Source organism: Pongo abelii, chromosome 18, assembly GCF_028885655.2.
Source record: "Pongo abelii isolate AG06213 chromosome 18, NHGRI_mPonAbe1-v2.0_pri, whole genome shotgun sequence".
Taxonomy (NCBI): domain Eukaryota; kingdom Metazoa; phylum Chordata; class Mammalia; order Primates; family Hominidae; genus Pongo; species Pongo abelii.
In genome coordinates, this window is record NC_072003.2 from 28,157,697 (window position 1) to 28,176,627 (window position 18,931).

General features: G+C 45.3%; 1 long non-coding RNA gene across 2 annotated transcripts; it reads left to right on the plus strand.

Moving 5' to 3' along the window:
* Positions 1 to 673: 673 nt before the first annotated feature.
* On the plus strand, positions 674 to 15,828 carry LOC129050730 (uncharacterized). 2 transcript variants are annotated; one of them, XR_008514448.2, is made up of 4 exons: positions 674 to 3,763; positions 4,188 to 12,553; positions 12,861 to 12,960; positions 14,686 to 15,828. It is a non-coding gene; the product is annotated as an uncharacterized LOC129050730 (long non-coding RNA). The 2 variants fall into 2 exon arrangements; XR_008514447.2 differs by having other exon boundaries at positions 4,188 to 12,960.
* Positions 15,829 to 18,931: the final 3,103 nt, after the last annotated feature.

Below are 18,931 nucleotides of genomic sequence, written 5' to 3' on the forward strand. Positions count from 1 at the left end.
TGTAGTGAAGCAAGTTTGGTTTATTACTTGTTGCAAGGAGGGAAGACTCACATCATGAAGAGCATATCAGTAAGAGGATGTTAGATCTTTATGATCTGGGCTTTGGCTGGGTGATTTGGGGGAGCTTCCACAATTCACTGTGCGAAAGCCTGTCCAGAAATCTCTCCTGCTACCCCTCCTGACCCTATATCAGGTTCACCTAACATGCAGTTCTACTGCAGGCTCCATGCCTCTGCTCATGCTGTTGTCTTCTGCCGGGCAAACCCTTATTGATCTCTTTAAGACTCACCTCCTCCACTGTGAAAAACAGAAAAAGCAAAACTGACCTCTAGGAGCTTGCCTGGTGCTGTGAGCCAGGCCGTATGTTTTTGGAAGCTGGCTGGCGCCCACAACAAGGCCATGTTGTTCTCCTGTTGGACATAAACAATCATGCAGACCACTCACACTAGGGCACTCTGCAGTGGTGATGATAGGAGATGACACGAGACCACGTCATCATTCTGTGTAAGAACAGACAAAAGCAAGGTCACCGTGCCACCCACAGAATACCAGACATTCCCTTCTCCCAGCTGATAGGAGTGACTGTGGCTTCTTTACACATTATAGCTTTAGCCCTACTCCAGCCAAACCTCTTTCTAGAAAAGATACAGCTACCGGATGATAGAATTTTCCTACCTCCTATCAGCACTCAATCCAGAGCAAACCCCTGGACCCTCCCCCAAATCACCCAGCCAAAGCCCAGATCCTAAAGGTCTAACATCCTCTTACTGATATGCTCCTTATGATGTGAGTCTTCCCTCCTTGCAACAAGTAATAAACCAAGCAATAAACTTGCTTGACTACAGAGTGTTTCTGGTGGTCTTTACTGGAGGACATTCACAACTGTAACAGTAAAAAAGGATGGTTAAGTTTCTTGGGGGAAGTTAAGGGAGTCTCATTCTGAGGGCTCCCATTTTCTATGTTAAGCAATAAGTGAAATTATCTTCTTTATTTATTTTTTGAGATGGGGTCTCACTCTGTCACCCAGGCTGGAGCCCAGCAGCGTGAACATGGCTCAATGCAGCCTTGACCTCCTAGCCTCAAGTGGTCCTCCCACCTCAGCCTCCCATGTAACTGGGACCACAGGCTCTCATTACCATGCCTGGCTAATTTATTTATTTTTTTGTAGAGATAGGGCCTTACCATCTTACCCAGGCTGGTCTCGAACCCCTGGCTCAAGCAATCCTCCCATCTTGGCCTCCCAAAGTGCTGGGATTACAGGCGTGAACGACTACGCCACAGTTGAGTTTAGAATGTTTATTTAAAATCTTGTGACACTGAACTCAATGACTAGTTCTAGGAAAACTTACTTTTTAATAGTGTATTGTGGTGTAAGGCCTGAAATTAGGATTCATATCAAATTCTATCTTTACATCCATTTAAATCAAGAGGGCCTCAAATGGCTGAACTCCAAGCCTCGCTCCCTGTCTGCTTCCGCAGATGAGATTCTCTGGCTAAACACTCTCCTTATTTTAGGGATCAGACACAGAGCCTGCTTATCCCCAGACAGTAGGCTTCAGTTCCCTGCCAGCTCAAGGACAAATTATTCAGACAAGCCAGTCACACCCTCCCGTGGGAACCAGGGCTCACTCTGCACTTTTGTTACTACAAAGCCTGCCTCCAGCAGCCCCTCCTTGTTACCGTGTTCCCAAGTGCAGCCTCCACATTGCCCTGCATAGTGTGCAGGGTCCTTCTCCCCTGGACTGGAGTATCTGTGACCAGTCAGCTGCTGTTGATTGCATCTGTCCTGCATCAAGTGTTGTGTGTTGGGCCATCCCCATATCTCTGGGGGCGGGGACAGGGGTGGGGGCAGGAGGGTGGGGGGAAGGAATCCCTCTTTTATCAATGGAGTAAAGAGTCTGTGAATAAAACGATTGGCATCACAAACAGTATGGCCCATCCTTGATTGAGGACCCCTGGTTAGCTTTAACTAGCTGCTGCTTTACTAAGTAGCTGGTTTTGTTTGTTTGTTTATTTATTTATTTATTTATTTAGAGACGGAGTCTTGCTCTGTTGCCCAGGCTGGAGTGCAGTGGCGTGATCTCAGCTCACTGCCACCTCCTCCTCCCCAGTTCAAGCGATTCTCCTACCCCAGCCTCCCAAGTAGCTAGGACTACAGGCGCCCACCACCACACCAGGCTAATTTTTGTATTTTTAGTAGAGACAGGGTTTCACCATACTGGCCAGGTTGGTCTTGAACTCCTAGACCTTGTGATCCGCCCACTTCAGCCTCCCCAAAGTGCTGGGATTACAGGAGTGAGCCACCGCGCCCGGCCTAGGTAGCTGGTTTTATAAGGCGGCAAGGACTGTTGAGAACATCACTGCCAGTTGCTGGCCAGCTTGCCCTTCAGCTAATGAGTTTTGTTATCTCAGTAGGTGTTGCCACTTCTTCCCACCCCGACGAACGTTAATGGACTGTATCTCCTTGTGAGGTCCTATCAGGTGTGGCGCGTGTCGGCCAGGTGGTTTCCCAGGCTCCCACCTGGGGGCAGCAGCAACACGACATACTAACGGGTGGGTGCCTGAGTTCCACTGGAGTGAGGCTAGACTCTGTGGTCTTTGGTCTACCTCATGACCATCGCTCCATCACTGGCTACTTGGGACAGCCAGGCAGACACTGTTTGGGCAAGTGTTCCAGCATAGTCCTGGGGACAACCCTTTTTCCTTTCCCCAAACACCAGGGTTTTTGGAACCATCACCTGGGAAGATTTAGGAATGGCTCCCTGGTGGTCTCTTAACAGCCTAAACACCCCATGGGCTTTGCTTGGCGGTGTTGCTTATCTGCATGCCAAAGGACCAATCCTGTGGGCAAGGGGCTCGATGGCCCCACCTGGACCCTAGACAAAATGAACGTACTAGGGGGATCCCAGCACTGGGGAGATTTGCCTGGCCTTCCTGGGGGAGCAGTATGGCCGCCCACGGAGGCGGCTGCTGGTCTCCCTTTCCCATAACCTCCCGGAAGATCCACACCACGAATGATTGATGGGGACAAAAACCCCGGGACTCGAGAGACCGTTGCGGCGGACCCTTAAAATACCTGGCAATCCCATTAAATTGAAACATGGTACATATTTTGCTATTCTAGTTTTGGCTAATACGTTCTATTTCAAGGGTCTCCCAGCCACAGTTTGCCAGCGGGCAGGCGGCGCCGCAGGAAGTGACCGGGCAAGAACCGGGGTCGCCGCCCAGCTCGGCCTCCTGGTCTGCGCCCTCGGCCTCGGGCTCCAGGCCACACTGGGAGGCCGTGCTGGGCAGGCCCGAAGGGGTGGGCGGGGCCCCGGAAGTGACGTGGGGGCGGGGCCAACGGACCGCGGAGGCGGAGCCGCTACAGTCTGGGCGCTGGAGTGGTGGGAGCAGCGCTCGTCCGCCGTTGGGGACCCCAGCCCGCGCGCGCGAAGCAGCTGGCCGACCGAGCCCCGGAAGGCGAGTGCCGGAGGGGGCGGGACAGCTCCTCCAGGGCCAGCGGGCACCAGGCTTGGGGGCTGAGGCCCAGCGGCCCGAGACCAACTGGGCGGACTGAGGCCGCCTCCCCGCCAGCCATGGGGTCCACTGCCCCGGGGAGCATCTCTCTTCCGAGGTCAGACTCGGGCTTCATCCTCTCTTGCCGCGCGCCGAGCGGTTTTCAACTCTCACTGCTAGGATTCCTCCAACCACCCAGGATAGCAGGACCGAGATACAGGCGGTGGTGATTGGCTTCGGTTGTCATCTGTGCCATCTGTCCATGGTTCGAAAAGCTGCTGTTCACGTTTTGGGGGAGGATCATGGTTTGAGGGCTCCCGTGGTAGAATTTGGGGAGCTCTCATAGGCAGAAGGCTGAGAAAAGTTGGTGCTGTGGGAAGTCAGCTGGCAGCCGATGGAGTCAGGACCCGGGAGGAAGGGAAAGGGAACCCAGATAGGAAGCTACTGCAGTAGGCTCAGAGAGGTGATGACGGCGGGGCTAAGACAGCGGCCTTGGGCGGTGACTGGGAAGAACATTGAACACCATGTTTGGGCTGAAGAAAAGAGCAAGGGAAGAGGTGAGGAGCTTCAGGTGAGGGTTGATGTAGATGTTACTTACACAGGTAACAGCAATTCTTCACCTTTTCATTGTTTTACAATGATTCATTCTGTCTGTCTCTAACATGTAATTGTGATATTTTCACCTGTAGTCCCAGCTGCTCTGGAGGTTGAGGCAGGAGGATGGCTTGAACCCAAGAGGTGGAGGCTGAAGTGAGCCAAGATCGCGCCACTGCACTCCAGCCTGGGCGACAGGGCAAAACCCTGTCTCTAAAAAGAACTTTTTAAAAAAGCACCTGTAGATTTGAGCACATAATAACTACACTTTTGTCTGTTTTATTATGATATCAAAGTTAAATTTATGATGAATGACTGGACAAAACTGAGAGCAACCACCACAGAGGTGAATATACTGAATGTATAACGCTCTCTAATAATTTTAAGAACTCCACTCTAATGAGCAGATATCACAGAAAGAAACTTCTCAGATGAAATACCGATGACCAGGAAATCTGTGAGACCATTTTAAAAAATTCGAAGTCATTGAAGAAATGCAAAGCTTCCAGGCTCCACTTTTCACTCATGAAATTGGCAGAGTTCGGGACAATGAGATGTTGCTGTCCCGGGAGTGCGGATGGGGCTGTGTCCTGCGCTGGTGGTGGGCACTGGCACTCTTGTCCAGAAAGACATTCGCCACTGTGGTTTAAGAAGCATCTCAAAGGTCTTCACCTTGGTCCCTTGTCCACCTCTGCCCGCGGTCTCTCCTCCTTTCAGCCTCCTCTTTCCCACACAGTCCCTCCTGCCCAGGCTTGGTCCCCTTTCTTCTGACGGGGTCAGGCATGTGGGTGACTCTTTGACTTCCAAGGCTCTGTCTACCTGGCGTTTTTCTTTCACCTGTTCTGCGGAATAACAGCCTGATTCGTTCCTCTTTTTGGGTCCTTCACTTCCATACCTGGGATTCGGGGCGTGGCCCAGAAAGACCCTGCAGTCATGCGGTGTGGGGCTGCCAGCATTTCATGGCCTCCAAACTCAGCTGGGCTGAATGAATGCTACCGTCCAGCGCTTGGCTCAGTTTTCTGTCCCGTTTTCCTGAGTGCTTTTGCCAGACTTTCACTTTTCTGAAACCTACTCCACCCTACCCCAGACACCCACCCTCTCTCCTCGGATGACCTGACTCCTAATTTCCTGAGAAAACTGGACATGGCCACCTTTCCCCAGTGTCTAAGCCCAGGTTGACCCGTGGTCATGGTCGCTGTGACCACCCACCTGCCTGTATGACAGAGTGAGACCCTGTCATACATGGGCAACAGCATAAGACCATATCTGAAAATACATAATAAAAGAAAAAGTTAGCTAGGCGTGGTGGTGCATTCTTGTGGTCCCGACTACTCAGGAGGCTGAGGTAGGACAATCGCCTGAGCATGGGAAGTCGAGGGTACAGTGAGCCATGATGGTGCCATTGCACTCCAGCTTTGGTGACAGAGAGCCAGACCGTGTCACCAAAAAAAAAAAAGTCTCCTGTGAAAAATGACAATTTCCAGTGGAACAATTATGAGGAAGAGATGGGATCTGCCTGGGCTTTTTCAGTCTTTTGGACAATCCAAGATTCCTCTAGCTAATGACTTCAGAGTTGGTAACAGCTTGTTAGCTTACGGTGTTTCTTTAATGTTTGTTAAATGTTCCTGGGATACAGGTACCAGATTATAATTCACACCAGCCGGGAGGGACAATGGAAATTTCTTTAGGAGGCTTACAGGTCCCTTGGACCTAGGGCACCCAACCTTTTGGGATATTTAGGAGAAAAAGGAGGGTTTTACTTCCGTCTTCCCTGGGGTTCCAGATGAATGTGTCATCTTGGCCAGTGTTCTTATGAACTCTAAATGAAACTGAAGTCACACCTTTAACATTACTTTAAGAAAGAATCACAGAAGCCAACCTTAAATCATTTAAAAGGAGAATGAAACTTGAAGCAATAGATAGGAAGAACCATTATCTGGTCTGTCCTGCAATTATTGGAAGTGTTAAAGGAGATGAAGTTTACAATGGCTGGGAGTAATGGTTCATGTCTCTGTTCCTCACGCTTTGGGAGGCAGAGTGGGGAGGATCCCTTGAAGGAGTTTGAGGCTGCAGGGAGCTATGATTGTGTCACTGCACTCCAGCCTCCAGAGCAAGACACTGTGCACATCAGAAGAGAGCCCAGCAGCTGCCCAGGCCCTGGTTGGTCCCCATGGATGTGGAGCTGTGGCAGGTCATGCAGAACCATGTGGATTGTGCCCTCCAAGCCGGACCGTTCTTGGATTCCTCCATAGTGGAGATATGGTCACTGACTTCTCTCAGGGGGAAAACATTCTGTTTTCCCCGCTTCAGAGGTGAAACCTCCTTGCCATTCACACGCTCTAGTTCAATAGTATCTACTCTGGCACTGCTAATCCTCCGGAAGACGCTGTTCAATCAAGTCTAAATCAGCCTTCCAGTAGTTTCCATCTATTGGGTCTCACCATACTCTCTCAGCGTGGGGTGGCCATGGTTTGCTAAGCCTGTTTTTCTTTTCTTTAAATGGATGTAACAGCCTTTCTGAAGATTTTTTTTTTTACATTTGCTGCCTGGTACTCATTTGGAGGCCCGGAGTCCGGCAGAGTTCCTTTCTGTGTTTTCTGTAGTCCTTCAGCGGAGTCTGCACACCTGATGGCCTAGAATTGGGCTGGCCCTCAGCAATCCTGCCCACCCTGTGGGCAAGTAAGTTTGCTCACAGACTTCAGTAGGCCCCGTGTACCTGAGCTTCAATGGGGTGGGGTTCTCCCCCAGCCATGTCAGCTGCGTCTGCTCCTCCCTGCTCTCTCTTCCCTCTCTTCTCCCTGCCCTGGGTGCTCTTGTAATATCCAGCCTCTGGGTTTCCAACTCATCTAGTAGGTCTCAGAAGCCATCACCAGTTTCAGGATCTCTTTCTGGTATCCTGGGTTTGTGTTCAGGGCCCCTCCTGTCACGTCTGTAACACTCAACAATTTAATGAGCTTCGCTGTGCCTAGGTTTCTAATCTTTAAAATGGGTATAATAGTATCAGTCTCATAGTTGTCTTGAGGATTAGGTGGGTTAATATTTGTAAAGCATGTATCAGGTAGGTTAAGAACAGGGTACCTGAGGTAATACTGCCCAGATTCAGAGCAGAGCCAGGAAACCTTGGGCAAGTCACTTCTCTGTGCCACATCTTATCCACATCTCTGTAACATGAGGATGATAATATAGAGTTATTGTAAACTTTTAGGCAATTATTTCTTGCAAAGCACCTGGAACAGTGCCAGGCACATGATATGGGCTCAATAAACGTGAGCCGTGGTGATGGTGACAACCCCCAGGGGGACCCTGTACTTCCTTGTGGGGTTGCCACTGTGCTGGAGTCTAATGGCTTATTTTCCTCAATAGTTCTCAAGCACTGTCAGAGCAGGGGATGGTCATCAGTATCCTGACTTCTCTTTTGCTTGAGCTCCTGGATGGTATCTGGTGTTTGTAGTTTGTAGATTTCATTTTCATCAAAGCTAATTGTTCCTTCTACTTTGGAAGTCTGAGCAATATGCCTTCAGTGGCCAACTGGAGACTTGTGTTTCAAAACTTCGTTGGACTATCTGTTTATTGCTGTGATTAAATTACGTCACAAAAACCCATGTACTCATCGTGGAACACGGAAGCATGATGAGTACCACCCAAATGGAGGGGATGCAGTGTGGATGGGAACCTCTGGCCTCCCCGAAGGTGTTGACTCCAGGACTGGCTGCCAATCCTGCAGCCGATCTTGCAATGCTTGCTTTCTTGCTTTAGGAACGCTCACTTCTGCCTTTCTGTTGTAATTGATGCCAATAGCTGCCAGTCCTAAAATGCATCCTGCAGTGCTTGCTTTCTTGCTTTAGGAATGCTCATTTCTGCCTTTCTGTTGTAATTGATGCCAATGGCTGCCGGTCCTGCAACGCATCCTGCAGTGCTTGCTTTCTTGCTTTAGGAACGCTCATTTCTGCCTTTCTGCTGTAATTGAAGCCAATGGCTGCCAGTCCTAAAACGCATCCTGCAGTGCTTGCTTTCTTGCTTTAGGAACGCTCATTTCTGCCTTTCTGTTGTAATTGATGCCAATGGCTGCCGGTCCTGCAACGCATCTTGCAGTGCTTGCTTTCTTGCTTTAGGAACGCTCATTTCTGTCTTTCTGCTGTAATTGAAGCCAATAGCTGCCAGTCCTAAAATGCATCCTGCAGTGCTTACTTTCTTGCTTTCGGAACGCTCATTTCTGCCTTTCTGTTGTAATTGATGCCAATAGCTGCTGGTCCTGCAACCGATCCTGCAGTGCTTGCTTTCTTGCTTTCGGAACGCTCATTTCTGCCTTTCTGTTGTAATTGATGCCAATAGCTGCTGGTCCTGCAACCGATCCTGCAGTGCTTGCTTTCTTGCTTTCGGAACGCTCATTTCTGCCTTTCTGTTGTAATTGATGCCAATAGCTGCTGGTCCTGCAACCGATCCTGCAGTGCTTGCTTTCTTGCTTTCGGAACGCTCATTTCTGCCTTTCTGTTGTAATTGATGCCAATAGCTGCGGGTCCTGCAACTGATCCTGCAGTGCTTGCTTTCGGAACGCTCATTTCTGCCTTTCTGTTGTAATTGATGCCAGTAGCTGCTGGTCCTGCAACCGATCCTGCAGTGCTTACTTTCTTGCTTTAGGAACGCTCATTTCTGCCTTTCTGCTGTAATTGATGCCAATAACTTGTAGTTTGCTGCCATATCTGAAGCTCTGATGCTTCCTACATCTCTCCCAGATCACTACAAAGATTTTGACGTCCCTCATTCTCTGATATTAAGAATTTCATACTGGCTTCAGTCTCCTTTATCTCACTGTTAGGGAACTCTCCCCCTTTTCTGTGCCATTTATGAGCACACTTGAGATGTGGCCACATTGCTGCCCACTTGCTCCAAGGAACAGCTTAAGCCAGAGTCAAGGCCACCAAAACAGGAAGACATCCCTATTGTTCATAGAAGTCATCTGGTTGGCTCCAAGAAAAACATCCAGCGCAGTTGGTTCTGACTTTAGTCTGGAGGTCCTGTCTCTAAAACAAAGGAGAGAAACTCACAACGAGATGTTTCTAGGCAGCGCCTGCTCAGAGGCCCACCCAGGGTAGGGCACTGCCGGGAAATGCAGAGGCCTGGCCTAGGGCATTAGGGCTGGTCTTTGGTGACAGCCCTAATAACAGGGCAGGCCTCTGTTCTTCCCTACACCTTCCTCATCTCTGGGTTGGCCTCGTCTACGTCTGCCTTAGTGATTTTCCCCAGTGCCATGCGTGGCTCCTGCCAGCCTGATGCTGGCCACCAGGACACCCGCTCCAAAACAGCCACCCCCAAATGCCTTTTCCTGAGTGTGCGTGAGTGCGTGTGTCAGGGAGAATGCTCATACCCTTCAGTTTTTTACCAAGTGGTAACATACAGTACCTATGTATCCTGCAGCTTGTGGTTTTCACACAATTGCTTTTTTAAATGCAGGGAAAAATTATACAGTGAAACACATTCATCTTGAGTACAAATTAGTGGGTTATGACAAATGTCTGCACCTGTGCCTAAGCAGTACCCTGAGGAGGACACTGAACGTTTCAATCATCCAAAAAGTTCCCCATGCTGTTTGCCATTCGCCCTCACCCTCCGGCCCCAGCAAGCCATGTTGAGTCTCATCGGAGTTCCTTCCTCCACCAAGGGATAGAAACTCACCTGATGGCTGCATGCAGACACTGAGACTCCCGACCCCTCATTCATCACAATTGATCCCTTACTCCTGCCTGATTGCTGTCTTCCTGCTCATAATTAAATTCCTTCTCCCGCTATATAATGCCCCCGGCTTTAGTCAGCTGGAGAGAGGGATTTGAGACTGATCTCCTGTTCTCTTGGGCTGATGTCAACCATAATATAATAAAGTTTTCTTCCCCGGCATTACTTTTCTTAATGATTGGCTTTCTGTGCAGGGCCTATACTGAACCTATACTGAACCCCTGGCATTTCGGTAACAGATTTTGGTCCACTAATCAGGAATGGGTTGCCTCTGGCTGGTGGTCGCAGATGGGGAGAGTCTCAGAGGCCCTCCTAAGCAGCTGCCTGACCCTTTTTTGGCCAAAGGTGGATTTCTGTCTGTCTCTCTTTGTCCCCACTGCTGCTGACTCTGTGTTCCTGATTGTCTAGGAAGAGCAGCCTTTGAAATGTGACATATGCATCTGACCGGTGTCTTTTGTGGGTACCAGATGGCAGGATCTGCTTCTCTCAATTTGGGTGGGGAATTGTGAAGGAATTTGAATTTGCAGGTTGAGCAAGCCCAGCTGACTGTGAAGAGGGAAGCACCTCAACTGTTTTGGCTTGGATGGTCTTGGGGGCTTGTTAGTCGCTACTGTGGTTAGATTGTATTTTCATAATTATTTATGTGTGTGTGTGTGGATATAGTCACGAGAAATCAGAATTTGATCTTAGAATGTAGCCCACCTGGGTGCATTCTTTAGAATTAGTCTGAATATAGTTATGAGCCAATGGAACAAAGCAAAATAATATTATTTTGTAACACTGTTTGGCTCCAGTGTTCTTTGAAGTCTGGGGAGGCTGGGACTCTCCATGGGTCTTTGAATTGTACTGCTGTCTTATAATTGCGTTCATTTTTCTTTTGGATGGGAAGGCGGGATGGAGTTCCATGTATCCAGGCTTTTCTGCTGCTGTCCTAAGCAAGGTCGGGCCTGGCTGCTTGTGATGTTCTTCAGTGGTACTGTTTGGCCCCAGTATTCTTTAAAGTCTGGGGAGGTTTGGCCTTTAAAAATCAAACTGCCATGGAAAGTGATTTACCCAAAATTTTGGTTCACAGCCTTCACTGGGTTACTTATTGGGGCAAACAAAGTTTAGCCATGTGAACATATTCATAAACCAGTGAATTTGCATTGCTATCTAATGGCTAGAATTCCAGGGTAAAAGCTGTTGGATCTTTGTATGTGTGTATATGTCTCTGGATGTTCTGTATCATTTTCACAGGGTACCAAATTGTCTTATAAATAAAAAAGAGTGTGCATAAATTAGGTAAATAAGTCCAGTCATTTTCCAAGTTCATGTGACTTAAGTAAATCTTTTAATAAGCTGGCTTTAACATTATTGGTAAAATGGAAATGTCTTTGGACTTGTCAGCCTACCTTTTTGTCTGGGTGTTATATTTGCTAGATGTGTTAAGGTGTCAGAGTTTGACAGAAAAGGTTATAAGACTATAAACCCAGCCAAGAAGAAAATAATCTTAGTGTGTGTGGTTTTTTTGATAAATAAGACTAATGTTGTCGTTTAATAAAAACAGCTGAATTTTCTGAGTTATTGGCAAAAATACTCATGTGTTTTAATTTTAAAGTTCTTAATTAGGTGAACACCTGATATTCATTGGTTATAAAAATGATTATCAAGGAAGCAATGACTGGCTTTGTCTAATATCTCAGTTCTCATAGTTAATGTAGAAAAATGGCTAAAAATGCATAAAATAGAAATGGGGTAAATGTATGTGAACTTTTTCTGTAATTTAAAAATCTTGAGCTTTTGGCGCTCATTAGATGTCTGAGTCATTTTAAATTAAGAAAGGGTTATGATATGGGGAAAGATTTTTTTAAAAAACTATGGAAGGTTGTCATCTAAAATGCTAATATCTGGTAAACAGTTCAGGATTTCTAGCTTCCTAGGTTTTTCATTAAAATGTAAGGTTACTAATAATTCTAGTTAATATGTAATTCCATATATAAAATGTGTCACAGAAGTTATATCTTTACTGAGAAAAAGAATAATATCTAATTCAGAAGTTATCTAAAAGTTGATTCAAATTACGGAGTTGGGGCCAGGCACAGTGGCTCATGCCTGTAATCCCAGCATTTTGGGTGGCCATGGCGGGGGGATCACCTGAAGTCAGGAGTTCGAGACCAGTCTGGCCAACACAGCGAAACCCCATCTCTACTAAAAATACAAAAATTAGTCAGGCGTGGTGTTGAGAGCCTGTAAGCCCGGCTACTTGGGAGGCTGAGGCAGGAGAATCACTTGAACCCAGGAGGCAGAGGTTGCAGTGAGCCAAGATTGCGCCACTGCACTCCAGCCTGAGCAACAAGGGCTTCCCATAAGGAGAAGCAATTACACTGCAGAAGGTCTTTCTTTGCCTTTTGGTAACTGGCTTAACGAACAGATTTACGTTTTATTGATAATTCCTGTGTCATCATTAGTTTTTATATTGCTTAAAAATAAATCTAACAGAATTAAGGTTTTTACATCCATGTAACTTTCTATATTGCTTCTAAAGTCCTTCTGCTGTTAAGTTACAGGGCTTTGACTCCTGAGTCTGAAAAAGGCACAGATTCCTGCTAAATCTTGAACACTGACACCAGTCAAAGCCTGATCTTCAGATCTGGGAGAAGGCGACAATGGAAATGAAATGCTTTCATGAGACGCAGGGCCAGCAATTACAAGTATTCAATCCCCCCTAGGCCCAGGGACCATCGCGGAAGAGGTGGGCGCGTGAGATTGTAAGGGCCAACTTTGAGGGATAAAATTAGAGTTTTTCTATAAACATTAATATCAAAGGCTCACTGATGCCAGGCAAGCATCTGGCCCCTGTGTCAGAATAACAATTTTCCTGGACCACTGATCTACTCTTTAATAGAAAATTGTAAAAGGTTATACGAGGTGTATGGAAATCTTACTTCACGGTCAAACTGATTAAAATTAGATTTGTTTATAAGGTTTTATTAGCTTTAACATTAATAATACCCCTAAAACATTAATAAGAGATCAAAGAGTTTTGTTTACCTTTTAAGTAAACTACAGGAAAAAAAAGGAGAGAGACAGACATTTAGTTGGCTTCCTGCTGTCTTCATTGGGTCTTACAGTTGGGGAAACTGAGTCTCCTTCATATCAGTGAGTAAAGGTCTTTGATGTTTTGGTTTTTTGTTTTTTTGTTTTTTTTTTTGAAATCTTTGAACTATCATTTTGGCTAAATGAATAACTATTTTATAATGAACTGTGATCCTATTTTGTGGCATCAAATGTTTTAAACTTTTGATATTCAACTGATGAACTTCCCAACATCAAAATTTCAACTTCTGGCTGGCTACAGTGGCTCATGTCTATAATCCCAGCACTTTTGGAGGCTGAAACCAGGCAGGCAGATCATTTGAGTTCAGGAATTTGAGACTAGCCTGGCTAAAATGGTGAAACTCCACCTCTACTAAAACTACAAAAATTAGCCAGGTGTGGTGGTGTGTGCCTGTAATCCCAACTACTAGAGAATCACTTGAACCTGAGAGGCGGAGGTTGCAGTGAGCTGAGATTGCACTGCTGCCCTCCAGCCTGGGTGACAGAGCAAAACTCTGTCTAAAAAAAAAAAAAAAAAAAAAAATTTCAAGTTGTAAATTCAGTCTCTTTGACCTTAAGCTAACTTAAAAAAAGGCTGGCCATGGTGGCTCACACCTGTAATCCTAGCACTTTGGGAGGCCAAGGTGGGTGGATCACTTGAGGTCAGGAGTTTGAGACCAGCCTGGCCAACAAGGTGAAACCCCGTCTCTACTAAGAATACAAAAATTAGCCGAAATCACTTGAACCCAGGAGGTGGAGGTTGCAGTGAGCTGAGATTGTGCCACTGCACTCCAGCAACAGAGCAAGACTGTCTCAAAAAAAATTACTGGTGGATGCAGTGGCTCACACCTGTAATTCTAGCACTTTGATAGGCTGAGGTGGGCAGATCATTTGAGCTCAGGAGTTTGAGACCAGTCTGGACAACATAGTGAGACCTTGTCTCTACAAAAAAAAAAACAAAAAACAAAAACCAACCAAACAAAAAACCCAACAACAACAAAAAACATGCAAATCTGGGCAGGGTGGCATGTGCCTGTAGTCCCAGCCACTCTGGAGACTGAGATGGGAGGATTGCTTGAGCCCAGGAGATCAAGGCTGCAGTGAGCTGTGCTGTGATTGCACCACAGCACTCCAGCCTGGGCTACAGAGTTTTGGAGACCCTGTCTCCAATAACAACAACAAACAAACAAAAAATATATATATTTTTAAAAGATATTAGGTCCTCTGGTGGGGCGTGGTGGCTCACACCTGTAATCCCAGCACTTTGGGAGGCCAAGGCGGGTGGATCACGAGGTCAGGAGATCGAGACCATCCGGCTAACACAGTGAAACCCCATCTCTACTAAAAAAATACAAAAAATTAGCCAGGCGTGGTCGTGGGCCCCTGTAGTCCCAGCTACTTGGGAGGCTGAGGCGGGAGAATGGCGTGAACCCGGGAGGTGGAGTTTGCAGTGAGCCTCCAGCCTGGGTGACAGAGTGAGACTCTGTCTCCAAAAAAAAAAAAAAAAGATATGCGGTCCCCTGAAGTCCAAAAGAGACATATTAGGCTTATTTGGTATGTTAAAATTATACAGGAAGCATTGTCAAATATGAAATGGTGTTTAACCTTCTTTGGGTTATATTTATATAAATGTGTTATTAATGTGTGCCAAAATTACATGGCATTCCTAAAATCCTGATATGTCTTAGTATATGCCATTAGTAATATGTGTATTATGTTAAATTATTGTATGCCACAGAAATAACCAGATTTCCTTGACAATTGTATCTTTAATGTGTCTTTGATTAGGATGTCTTAAAAATTTTATCATCTACAATTATTGTTTTATTGGATTCTTCTCAAAAAGCGGCTTACAGTCAACTACAGTCCAAAATTTGCTCCTTGGAAGACTCCTGAATGCAGGTTTCTGATGCTGTCAGAGAGACTGTGCTGTTGGATTAGACAGAAAACTTCTAGGACTCTAATTAAAAGGCTGATGTGGTCATAAAGATTGCTAACCCTCTATGAATCAAAACAAGAGTTAATTGCATGGACTGAGCTAATAGAGGACTGAACTTATTCTTTTGTGGCTTTTTTGGTTTGAAACATTGCTGATTCTTTTTGTTATTCAGTGTCAAATTTTTTTTCTCTTGAGCTATTTGTAGCCCTTAACAATTGAGTATACTCTTGTAAATAAAATTTAAAGCAGATTTCTTGCTGTCTGCTTGATTTCTCCAGAATTCAAAAACTATTTGCGAATATTCTTAACTTGTGGCAATATAGTTATTTGCATAAGTTCAATAAGAATGTTTTCTTTTATAACAGCACATAATTGGAGGTACTGGTTTTTTGACCAAGGGTTTAACTGGAATGACATTTTTAGATATAAGCAGACTGCTTTGAGGAATTGAGATTGACTTTATAGAGCTGATAAATGTCCCTTGGAAAGACTGGCCTCACACCTCTCTACGTAGTTCCTTTGCAGGATTCCTGACCTGTGCTAAGTAAAGAATGTCACTTTCTGACAGGCCCAGGAACCTAAAGTTACTTTGAGACCTTGAGAGGAGAGGAATTCACCCAATTGGTACAGGTATCTGCAGGCACAGATACATTCTTGGCTGAGCTTGAGAGGCCTTTAAAAGTTGAATCTGAGATTCCTTTTGAAAAGTTCCAGCAAAGCCAACTTAAAAGAGCCTATATGGATAATAATTCTTGCTGTACTTTATGCAAATAATCTGGCCAAGTATAATAAGACTAAAACTTAATTTGCAAATAAATTGGTCTTACCATGATTTGTCTTTGGTAGATATGGGGAACTGGTCAGAGAAAAATTATGTTTCAGAAGAAGACTGTAGTATACCTGTTATTACATTAACCTATGATTCCTGGGTGGCAACCTGGAGCTGCAGCTGTGCTGCATTCAGTTATTAAAGGTAAAGTTTACCAGTGGAATTTTTTGTTGTTGTTGTTTTAATTTTTTTTTTACTTTTTTTCTTTTTAATAGAAAGCCATTGCAAGAACCAGTGGAATTTAAAGATGGATCAAATTCCTGGGGAGTTGGATCACTGGATGCATAAGGAAATCCAAACTAATGAGGAAAAAGTGAAATATTCATTCCTTAGTTATTGTTATCTATAACAGCTAAAATTAAAGTAAGAGTGCTGGATTGGGCCTTGAGGCTGGACCAAGCCCAGATGTGGGTCTGAGTTTAGATCACTAGCCTCAAAGCCACCCACAAAAGAGGTACTTTCTGGTGCCTCTCAGACCTGTGGTTTCCAAGAAGGTAGTCAAGGTACGGAAAGGCAAAACGAAGTAACTACTGAAGCCAAATGGTATGATGTGAAGGAAGTGCTCCCTTTTGTAGACTGGTATCATCAGCTTCCTTGAGGCACCTTTCCTAATAATGGATTGTGAGAATAACTAATTTGGAAGCAGTGTCTTTTGTTTTAAATGCTGCAGAGTGGAAGAGCATGTCTGGTTAATATAGGGCCCACAGCTCACAACTGAACAGTCGTAGAAGGATATATAATTCAGACACACAGGAGGTTATTCCTGAGTGTGGACTGGATAAAAGTCACTGTAAGATCTGTTTACCCCAGATAAGTGGAACTGCCCAACTCCACTTATCAATGCCACCTGGAGCACCTCAGATGAAGCAGCTGATATGCTTTGTATGCTAGCCATGGGGGCCTGGCTTTAAGAGGACGGGAATTTTAATCTTACATTTTGCTTTTTGACCCTTGTGTTGCTTAAAAGGTTTTCAGGATTAATGAGTGCCTACCCACCTCCATTTCTATCTGGCCTAGAATGTTTAATTGAAAATCAGTCTTTTGATTCTGAGTCCCTTGGCCATAGAAGTCCCACTGAGGGATAGGATGGACCCAGAGCAGGCAGCCATACCACCCCAGCAATGATATGGGAAAAAATAAAAGCTTGGTTATTGATGCTGCCTCTGGCATATCTTGACCAAAAGGGGCCAAACTAAAAATAAAGTCCTAAGCCCATCATTGACTCAATGGACCCATTTGTGGCCAAGGGGACCCCAGTTGCCAGGAGACAAATCTTACCTGGGGAAAAGTCTTGCCCCTTGCCCTGCTGAAGATATGAATATCCCAGAAGTGGGGTGGCTCTTAGCCCCTTTGAAATACTGTACAGGAGACCATTTCTCCTGATCACGAGGTCAGGAGTTCAAGACCAGCCTGAACAACATGGTGAAGCCCTGTCTCTACTAAAAAATACAAAATTAGCTGGGCTTGGTGGCACACGCCTATAATCCCAGCTACTCAGGAGGCTGAGGCAGGAGAATTGCTTGAACCCGGGAGGCAGAGGTTGCAGTGAGCAGTGATCTCGCCATTGCACTCTAGCCTGGGCGACAGAGTGAGACTCCATCTCAAAAAAAAAAAAAAAAGAAATAACTAAGACAGGCTAATGGGAATTTTTCAAAGACTTTTTGGGTCATCTCTAGTTTTGTTGCTTATTTTCAATCAAACAAACTTTCAAAGATACCTGTTATTTGTCACAGATAACCAAAAGAACTGACTCTGCAACAAAGCTAAAGTCCAGTAACATTTATGTGATAACTTCCCCAATCCAGAATATGCAACCCCCCCACCAGAAATCAGATATGCATCAATATCCCAGCAACCATAGCCAAACATTAACACACTTTGCACCCCAGGAAACGTGTAGCGCTTAGCACCCATTTTTACTCTTACTTCTCTCAGAGTTCTAACCAGCTAGTAGTACTCTGCAGTTCGCTGAGCATCAGAATTGCCACTTTTCATTTAAAAAGCATTTTTAAGGCCGGGTGCGGTGGCTTACACCTATAATCCCAGCACTTCGGGAGGCTGAGGTGGGTGGACCACCTGAGGTCAGGAATTTGAGACCAGCCTGACCAATGTGATGAAACTCTGTCTCTACTAAAAATACAAAAATTAGCTGGGCGTGGTGGCGCGCACCTGTAATCCCAGCTACTTGGGAGGCTGAGACAGGAGAATCGATTGAACCCGGGAGGCAAAGGTTGCAGTGAGCTGAGACTGCGCCATGGCACTCCAGCCTGGGCAACAAGAGCAAAACTGCATCTCAAAAAAATAAATAAAAAGCATATTTAATATAAAATATAGCTTTATATTGGGAAAGGCTGAAAAACTTAATTTCATAAGACAAACAAGAAAAAATAAAGCTTGACGAATATTTCCCATTTGTAAGTATTAGTCTTCTCTACAGGACAAGCTGAAACACATATTAATTTTTTAAAAGAATTAAGATTTTATTTACATGATTGATTAAAAGGGGCATGGGAATATAGTTAAAACTAGTAAGAAGCCTTGAACTTGGGCTTAAAGTCGCAGTTTAAATCTCAGCTCCACTCTTTCCTAGTGAGGTGACCTTGGGCACATTATCTTCTTTGAGCCTCAGTTTCCTCATCTGCAAAAATGTGATAATAACAGCACTTAATTCATAAGTCCACTGTGAGGACTGAATGAAACAATCCAAGCAAACCACTTAACATGCTACTAGGCACGAACACTCAGCACACATTAGCAAACTTGTCATCTGCAACTTTGCAAACTCCTTGAATACTGGGCTCGGAATGGCCCCCATAATATCTCATCTATAATAACTAACTTCAGTCTTCCATTCATTCACACATACAAAAACCATTTACTGCACATCTACTCTGGGCCAGGTAACCTTCTCTATGCTCTGGGGATCAAGAAAGACACATAAAGGTTCAGACTATGAAATTATGAGAGGTCATTTTTTAAATGTTCAGGCAAATTACATTAATTGCTAGAAGAGTCATAAGGAAAAGGATATCGCATTCTGAAGACTGCACGACTTGCTGGAGTGAGGATCCCAGGCCAAGAAAGCAAGTGGGGAGACGGTCAAGGGAAAGTGCTCCCTAAAGTGAAATCTGCCATCTACTGAGAGCTGGGTGTGAATTCTACCTGGTTCTTTTTCTTCTGGCTAAACCACACTTATTTAATATTGTGTAGCTTTCTCATGATGATCATTTGAAAGTTGACCTCAACTTATTTATTTATTTATTTAT